Source organism: Papilio machaon, chromosome 1, assembly GCF_912999745.1.
Source record: "Papilio machaon chromosome 1, ilPapMach1.1, whole genome shotgun sequence".
Taxonomy (NCBI): Eukaryota; Metazoa; Arthropoda; class Insecta; order Lepidoptera; family Papilionidae; genus Papilio; species Papilio machaon.
Genome location: NC_059986.1, coordinates 195,937 through 205,953, shown reverse-complemented (window position 1 = coordinate 205,953; position 10,017 = coordinate 195,937). Strand labels below are relative to the sequence as shown.

At 35.3% G+C, this 10,017-nt stretch overlaps 1 non-coding gene across 1 annotated transcript; it reads right to left on the bottom strand.

Annotated features, from left to right (window-relative positions):
- Positions 1-9,604: 9,604 nt before the first annotated feature.
- Positions 9,605-9,676, bottom strand: Trnaw-cca. The gene has a single exon. It is a non-coding gene; the product is annotated as a tRNA-Trp (tRNA).
- Between the last annotated feature and the right edge of the window lie 341 nt (positions 9,677-10,017).

Here is a 10,017-nt window from a genome sequence, read left to right as displayed (position 1 = left end):
GAAGTTGTGTAAGCTTTTTCTTTACTCACATTAATCTTTTAGAAAATCTGTTCAACATTTAAATGTTTTTTTTTTTGTTGTTGTTGTTTAGATAGATAATAAAATTGATAAGTGTTAGCAGTCCTATAACCTATGCATAAGCTAGCAGTGCAGCGCCGGTGCAGGAGCAGTCGCCGGCCGCAGCAACAGTCGCCATCGATCTTCTCCGGACGCGTTGTTTGCGGATGTTATTTACGTGACAGGTCGGCGTCCCCCGCCCGGTCACCCCCGCCCGCCTAACACAAGTTCCCGTTCCTCCGGGATAAATCTCTGTCAGTCCGTCGCTCATCACACTTACACCCTGCATTGGATAGTTTGCTTTGTCACTGAAATACCGAGTTTGCATCTACATATAGTTATCTACTAACTATGTATATATATATACTATTATCGAATAATCTACTAATCTATTCAAAACTAAGATAGTTATTTATAACTCCAGGAGTTGTGTGCCTTTTTAAGTCAACAGAGCCAGTGTTAAAATTTTGAACCCGCAATTCTCACCATATTTCATTTTTAATGCATCGATCATTTCTAGTTGTAAAATAAACTACTGGCACATAGAAATGTTTGCAAAACATTCAATCCGATTCTTGAAAAATCCGAGCGTAAAGTTTGTCCGCTACGTTTCTTGAGCCAAGCTGGACTTTTTGCAAGGAGTTGACTGCCGAAGTATTATCGCCTCCAAGTTCACCTGAACTGAGCCATCTAGCGGATAAACTTACAAACTGAAACGCAATATTATTTAATTATAAGCGTACTTCTGAAAGTTATTATCGAAGAGGCAGTTCTACAAACTTTACAAAGAGCATTCAGGAATCGATGTTCATTAAATTTACAAGACTTTTTTACGATCCTGGAGTTTGTAGCGTATTTCCTTAACGGAGAAATGTTTCTGCTCTTGCTGGGACAAGATTTCAACTAAATGATGGGGCTAATTTCATAATTCTCAGGAACCCTCCAACTTATAAATGTCAAATTTGTGAAAAAAATATTGAACTAGATTGACTAAACGTAAACGAGCAGATTTTATCCTTATTTATTATTTTACGAATCTTCGGTAATTTGTACAGAAACTAATTTAATAAATAAATTAGAAAATACAAGAACGATCACAAAAACTTAACAATTTTACTACCCATAATGTTTGCGTCGAATACTTTTTAAGTTAAAGCGCATTCTCTCAACTTAGATGTTACGCTTGCTGTAAATCTGGTACTGCAGGAAGTTTTCTAAGAGCAATTAAGTAGTTCCGGTTCCGGTGTTCCGCTCACTATTTGTTGTACAAAAACAATATGGCGGCTAATCTGAAATCGTTCTGCTTCTAGCAATAAAAATTATCAAAGTTATGTATGATTTCCTTGCGAGTCTCTTATTTGACATCCTCATTTAATTATGATTTAATAAGAATGTTTTATTAAAACATTATAAGGAATTTCATAAGTATTTATTTACTACTTTTTTCTTGTTCCAAACGAATATATTATGACCGATTAATAATGTTGTTATGTTAAACCTCACAATAATAAGATTTCTCACAACTGTACAACATCGAAATCAAATTGAATGAAAACCTTAAACTTAATCCATTAAAAGTTGAGTGTTGCCCCGAAGCGAGGCGAGGCAGAACAAGGCGTTACGGAACACCCGCAAACATTTATTGTTGCCTAATCTGTTACTAGAAAACGAAATGTACAAATTACAAATTAAAAAACAATGCATATTTTTATTCTTGTACTTTATTAACTAAAGTGAGCCTAACCCACCATGTGAACCCGCCGATTACTTTACGCTATTCTTGTCTAGAAGAACATACTTTTTGGTCGAAATGCCTAAGACAATATTCGAGTTGATTAGAGCCACCCTTTGTGAGGATTACTGAGGGAGACAAGAGTCGGTTGCTTGGTACCAGCACAGACCCGGCGTGATTACTTTCATTAGCTACTCACTGCTCAAAGGGAAAATTAGAACAGCGTGTCTATAGCAGCCTCTAGCAGATCAGACCACGTACACATGACTAATTACGATCCTTACATTTATATTTCGTTCCGTAAATGTTCACTTCATCAAACTACATACATATCTCAAAAGATTAATATAAAATTGCCAACATGTTGGAAACTTAATCGAGCGTATAATTTTTTTTAAGGCCAGCTGGTACTGTAGATGTCCATGGCCGTCAAAAAATAGTTTTTTGCTATTTATATTTATATTACTTAAGTAAAACAAAAGAAGGGTTTCCTGTTCAATAATAAATTAGAAATGGAGGTCAGTTAACAAATCTAAGTGATTTAATGCTAATGGCAGTGGAAGGGTCTCCTTAATTACCCACCTACATATTCATAGAATGCCGTACATTATTACTGAGAGCGCACGACGATAGTACTCAGGCCGATTACTATCTATTACGCTATTTATTTTACATAACTCATATAAGACTATTTTTATTTATTTACGATTATTTTGATTTACTAAATATAGTATGTATTATATACATTCTGTTTACATAATACACTATTCTCAAGGTAAATGTGTCCACTTTTCCTCCTTACAAAATGTATTTGGATTGTTTCTGTAAATGTCGTCCCGAAGGCGTCCATTAGCAGCGAACACTGAGGGCTGTGTCAATAAACAACTAAAAACAAACAATGAAGTTGTGATCCCAAAAGCAACTCGCTGTGGCTAAATTATACAAGTTTATAACCTCCATTTCGTAAACAGATTGAGATTCCAATTTTAAATTTGAAAATATTCTTTTCTGTTTTCCAAAACCCCAATATTGTATGTGTGAAAATATACGAGTAGAGTGGTAGCGTATTGTATTATAAGTAACTGGTGTATTTTTTTGTAAAAGGCAAAAAATATTATCTTCGGTACGGTATTATATTAGAACAAATGACCGGAAAGGGTTTCGCGGTCGTTAAGTGCGAGCACTAATTACATGGCTGTGCTGGCCACTTTGGCCACACTGGCTGCGCGCCAGCCAATACCACCATAGCGCCTTCTGAAGCTCCAAAAGTAATCATTCAAAGCTTGACTGCAATCAAGAGAAGAACCAGTATTCCTATTTACATGACATTAATATGTATTACATAAACCTTTGGTAAATAAACAGGACCTTACATTTAATATTACTTTTCGAAACAAATATATAAGTTATCAACCTAATATCCAGCAAGGTATGAAATATTCAGGACAACGCGACTGCTGTCTTTATTAAGTTTACAGCGAGCTGATAATTGGCAGATATTGAATGTTGCAATATTTTCAACGTCAATTTAAATTTTATCATTTGCCTGCAGCGACAAGCGACTATCACGTTACTGAGGGTTATTAGGTTTGTGATTTATGTAAGCTTCATGCAATGCTTTATGCAGTGTTCACAATTTTTATCTTCTCCATGAAATATGTATAGTTCAGATTAGACTGGATAATACGTGTGCTATGAAAGTGATATAATAAAAAATGATTATTTGTAAAAGTTAGTTTAGAAAAAATAATTTATAAAAGTAATTTATTTCAATTGAATATATTATACAACGTAACGTAACAAGAAATATATTTTATTATTACAGAATCAGATGCAAATTATGTTTATTCAGGTCCCCAATGATGGCGTTTACATATTTAAGATTTCGGTCGTTATCTGCGTTTGCAGACTGTTTGAGAAATAAAATAAAAAGTAAACAACACCGCGCGTATCGGCCTAACGGTGCGTGAATTAAACAGCAATGTTTCATATTCTTGGTTTCTACAAACACGTTCAAAGGATTTATAAAATGGGTTAAAGTTTATACTTTCAATATTCAATAATATGAGACATAAGTCAAATAAATGTGAATAAAATTATCTATACACTTTAATCTCAATTGCTTGCTTGTAGTTCGTCTAGTAGAAAGTATTGACTGCACAAAAATATAACGACAGGTCATTTTATGTGAAAATATTATGTGACTTATGCTAGTTATCCGTACGGAATATAAAATACAAAGGCTCTGTTACTTAGTGCCAAATTTCATCACGATCCGTTAAGCAGTTCCGGAGATACCTTCAAAAAACATACATCCATCTAAACTTTCGCATTTATAATATTAGTAAGATGTATACAAAAATACAACTTTCCTTTTTATTGTATTAATATAGATTTATGTATTAATTAAGTCAGCGCCAGTGTAAACATTTGGTTACTTGAGAAGATATCTAAATTGTGTGAACTTCACAGCAGCACAAAGCGGTCTAAGTGCTGTGCATGATAATGAACCAAGTTGTGGGGAACTTGGGCGTTAGTGTCAGCTCCATACTTCTTGTTAATTATTAAAATATGAACTACTTCTTCGCACTGATGTTATAAGAGATGAAACTACTAAAACATAATGAAAACAATATCTGAAATTGGTGCTGACATCGATCAATAGTAAGCCGTTCATATATTTTTAACATCAGAAACAAGGTGGTCGGAAGAACTGCAAGAGAATAACATGTTCAAGAGTTAAATAATGTAGGCGATAGCTTACCATTACGTCGCAATAGATTTGTGACAATTGTTTGTGACATAATTTAAAAGTGAACTCTTAGAAAGAGGAGAGTTTTTAAAAATGTAACAAACGGCAGGTGATCAGTTCTTTTTATATTTTCTAGCGATAACGTAGTTGTCAAGTGTCTGCCACATGGAAGAGGACTACCTCGGTGCTCTCCCCACGGTTTTTGCTCTATTATTTGTTTTTTTCCCCGACGTTGCGATCTAACCCGCAGTTAACGTTCTCGAGACAGACGTCTGTTCGAATGGCTTAGTGAAGCGATTTAGCGAAGTACGAGTATATTCCATTGGAAGTCGTTTAAGTGCCGCTGGCTCGTCGCCAGAGGGCGCTGCGAGCTGTCGAGTGGAGGGAGGGGGGAGGTAACGTGCGCAACAATATGTTTATTGCTTTACGAGTATCAATACATATAGCTGAAAGCTAACTCTGACTGGTGTTATAGGTTGCTGATTATAACTTAGGCATAATAACGAGCCGCATGCAATGGAGAGAGCGAGACCAGTCGTATTGTGGAGAAGTGATTACACTCAACCATAAAGTTTTCATGTCTGAAATAATAGAAGATGAATGAAGCTACAGAGAATACTTCAGCAGACAGGTGGCTGGCGAGGAGCGATGCAGCAACAATAGCGGACATTAGCATAGCCAGCTAGCCGGCGCGCCGTAGACGTTCTCCGCAAATGAATTAACATATTTAAAGCGCCAACACTGATGTGGTTGGATTTAGTCAAACACATTAGCTGTATGAATAATAATTAATCGCGTTTGCATTAACAGTACGACTAAAGGAAGAGTGATATACATAATTAAAATCGGACCATTAGTAATGGGCCACAAAGATAAAAGTTTTTTTTTATGCTAGACTAGCTGTCGCTCGCGACTCCGTTCGCACGGAATAAAGTAGTAATAAGTAGCCTATGTGTTCTTTCAGAATATGTTCTACTGTGCTAATATTATATCTGTGCTAAATTTCATCAACATCCGTTCAGCCGTTCCGGAGATACCTTTTAACAATCATCCATCCATCTATCCATCCAAATATTCACATTTATAATATTAGTAAGATAAGTTAGACTTTATAAGGTCATGTGGTCGTGAGGTTGTGTACGTCAGCAACAGGCGGCTCATTCGATCACTACCTAGTGCTACTGCCTGCTCTATTATTGTTAAAAAGTATGAATATACAATAAGAATTTTGAAGTGACATAAAGTGATAAGAAATCGAATATTTTGTGACACTTTCAGATTGGGGTTTATCTTATTGTAAAGGGAAATGTTATCACTATGAGTATGTCGACCTATACATCTAAAATACATATTTGTTAAAAATACTCAGTGAAACTGAGAGTATTGGCCGGGAGCCAAACAAACCGCAAAATAACATTTTAGCCGGTCGATTTCTCTCGTTTAGAAATATAATTTGTATGTAGCTAATAAATAACATGAAATATTGCGCTTGTGTTAGCTGCGTAGGTTTGTGTCACGGCAAATATAATCACAACATAATAATGTTTAACTAAACAAGAATTAACGAACTCATTTAAACCATCAAAATTATACATATTACTATAATATTTAAAGTTATAGAAAAAAAGCTTTTAAGTAATAGACAAGTTTTGATTTCACATCACGGAATATAAGAATAAAAATAAAATTTATCTAAAGTTACAGGAAATCTTTTCTTTGAATTACTAGTTAGTAGTTAAGGAAGTATTTTATTATATAATCATTTCTTCTGTTCATTTCATATAAGATTTAACTTGGTGCTTTAAGTATAAGTTACCGATATTGAAGCAATGTTGTCAGTAAGGAATAAACGTAAATTATATGGAATTGTCAGTTATAGAAACAATTTATTCAACATATTGGGCATGTTCAGCCAACAGTTAGTGGGCTTGTTTGCACAGAATGTGGCTAATGACGCGCGCCCTCGTGTGTTACTGCTATGTTTGCTGTGGGGGGGGGTACCGCGGGGTAGGGGGGGGTGCTGCAAGGCTCCCGCACACACACATACACAGTCAAACAACGCGATTTGGATCAGGTCCAGGATTGCTTCGGCTCATTTCGGTAAATCTATTGCACTAAGTTAAGACGATTGCCGAATGCTGCCTAATAATTAATTATGAAATGTCTACGGAAATTAAAGACACGTTTTATGCAGTCGTATCTGTTTATTTCAACAAATACGTTACGGCAAAATATTAATTTTTTTTTTTTTTTTTTTTTTTTTTTTTTTTTTTTTTTTTTTTTTTTTTTTTTTTTTGTGACTGAGTCGTCACTGTTTGCCTTGAAGAGGTATTTACAGCTTCACCGGGCTTGAGGTGGCCGGGCGCAGATGGCGCTTAGCCTAAACCTCGTTTATGAGTAACTGGGCTCGAGGGCTCCCTCAGGAGCCTCGGCTCGGGCTGTTACTTCGTTATTATTACCGGATTGGGAGGTCACCGAGCTCTTAGGTCGCTTCGGTGGACGCTCCATGGAGTGACTGGGCGCAAGGGCCCCCGAGAGGGGACCTCGGCTTGGGCTGTCACTCATTACGCGTTTAGCATTCCGATTCAAGGGTGCCCGAGAGGGCCGAACCTCGGCTTGATCGGTTGCTATTATCTGATTGCTATTATTAATACAGCTAACATTACTACCACTTCGGAAAGCGTTAGCGCTGGGAGAAGAAGTGGCGGAAGAAACTCCAGCAACGCTTCTACTATTAATAGGTGAGTATATTAAATTTTCAAATTGTACACCGCTTTATAGTTTGGTATACAGTTTAGTTTTGTTTGATATTGAATAAGTTAGCGCCTGTTTCCTTCATACAATTTGTTAGGTAATATTCTCAAATATAGAAATTTACTTAACAAATGTATCACTAAATAATTTAATAAAACGACACCCGATGTGTTAGTTTCAAAAAGCAATTAACTTTAGGGAGCAGTTGAGAGCGCGGTGGTTGTGTTGTATTTTACTTAGGCCGCGGGGATTTTGAAACGGGACTTTATTAAAATACGTAAGCTGTTGAAAAACAATCCCAAAACTATGTTTGAAACACAATTTCCGAGGGCCTGCTAATTACATAAGAGGGCCGTTGGGAGCTTAAATAATATTACGAGGAATAATATTACGCTTGAATAGTCGGGTGTTGGGTTATTTTACAATATAAAGATCTCAAATCAAATACAAACATGTTGTAAACACATCTGATAAGATGTTCTTTTAACTTGTTTTGCTCCGAATAAGCTCCGGGGAACAATAAGCGCAAACAACATTTCTTAAGAACGTTGAGAATATTTATTGATACTTTTACTTCGGGTATGTACCTATGTTTGTAATACTCATGAACGAATCAATAAAGAATGTGTGGACCATTTTCAGTTCATTCTTGACTTTACTAATAACGTATAATTAATCAAAATTGCCCATAAAATTGTACGCATGTTCTACAATTTAATAACATTGTTCGGGTCGTTTTGAACTCGTCACCCCTCGCGGTGTCTCCAAGAGGTCTGAATATATCAGAGGTCACGGTGCCGCCGACCTATGTCGCCCCCCCCTAGCGGACCCTCCTTACAGCCTCTTATTAAAATTCTCTACGTCGTTAATATATCATTCTAAGTAATATATTTATTTTGTGGAACATGTTAAAACTATTTCTAATCGCCTCTGAAGGAATTATTATAACGATCTAAATGATTTGTGTTCATTTAAAATATATTCATTGACTGTAGTAAAATATTGAAATTGGATTTAGTTTACAGATATTTCAACAAAGTATTTTAAAATAATTGAATATACATATGAAATTTCCAATTGAGTTGAATTTTAAACATTCCGTACAATTGTACACAAAAATGTAATTACGTTTGGTATTATTATTTTAGTTAGCGGCCATTGAACTGCAAATATTAATATGCAACAGCTTTGTCAATTGTTAGAATGTTTTAAATACAACTGTTCATTTAAAAACAAAACTCTTCTGAATAGTTATATTTTATAATCAAGCTGAAGAAAGGAAGAAATTTCTAAGAAATAGGAAAATAATTTTTCTTTGTAGTAAGAAACATTATAATTGCGGTTTATCGAAAAAAACCTAACTGACAGTTGGATATAATGAATTGAGACTAAACTGTGGGAGACATAAAAGAGATTTAGTCGAGTAAATGTTCACAAGCCTGGAAACTTTAACCACCGGCCGGGTTCATATCGAATGTATTTATTATTTTTAAGGTGAATATAAAAATGTATCCTAATATAAATTATATAAAGCATGCTATCGGTGCAGAACACGTAGCTCACGTAGATTGTGGTTTACACAAATCCGACTCTGTTCACTGGGCGCATTGTTTCCTACAAGAACATGTCAAGTTTCAAGATTCCACTGTTTCAAATGACTGCTTTACAATGTTATGTATTATACAAGAATCAAGAACGAATGGCTCGTGCGTTAGTTCAGATTATAAAGAATTATTGAAATAAGCTGCATAAATCAATAAATAAGTACTTGAGACATGGTACAGGTACTTAAATTTTCGTATAGGTTGACGGTAATATTCGATTACGAAAATTCTCTTTTAATTTGTAGTAGATATTGTACTATTATTATTGATTTAATAGTTAAAAGTGCGTCATGAGCTGCAGCTGTCAACAGGGAGTCGGGGAGTCGGGACGTTGGGGAGTAGAAGAGTCGGGGAGTTTTTCAGTCGCTGCATGTGATTCGGGACCTCGTAAATAAATACACGTCAACAAAATATTCGACGCGTCGCGTCATTTACCGCCATACTCGTATTTACAGCGAGCTATTCGGACCATTAAAAAAACTTTTTATAAAGTATTTACTTTATCAAAAGTTATTTTTTTAACACCACACAAAGAGCAACGAAACAAGCCTAGGTATTATTGTGTCCAGGCTTAGACCGCTTCTTATTGAGATCTATATTCAGAATTTATTTAAAGGAAATATCCGTTTAGTTCAGGTATCCGACAAAAATAATTAATATTTTGGTTAGGAATTGATTTAAAGTGAAAACAAAAAGTATTATCATTGACCCCGACGTGATTTGAACACGCAACCTTCTGATCTGGAGTCAGACGCGCTACCGTTGCGCCACGGAGTCATTGAAGGTAAAGTTCAAATACAGTTTTAAGTGCATTAACACAATTGAAAAACCGATCAAGTCAACTTAAACTTGTTTAGATTGTGTTAACGTTTTAAGAATATAAACAGATCATGTTTCCTATTTCTGATGGAGCTCTCAAGCTCAGTTTAGACTGAGCTGTTCTCTGACACCTCAAGCATAGTGAAGCTGTAGATATTACCTTCTCAAGTAAAACAGAGACTTATAGAAACTGCAAATGTGACAAGTTTAAAAAGTATGATAGTTATTGTAATAATAAGTATGTATTTATGAAGTATTTGTGAAATAAATGTCAATAAAAATATAACAAACTTGTGATA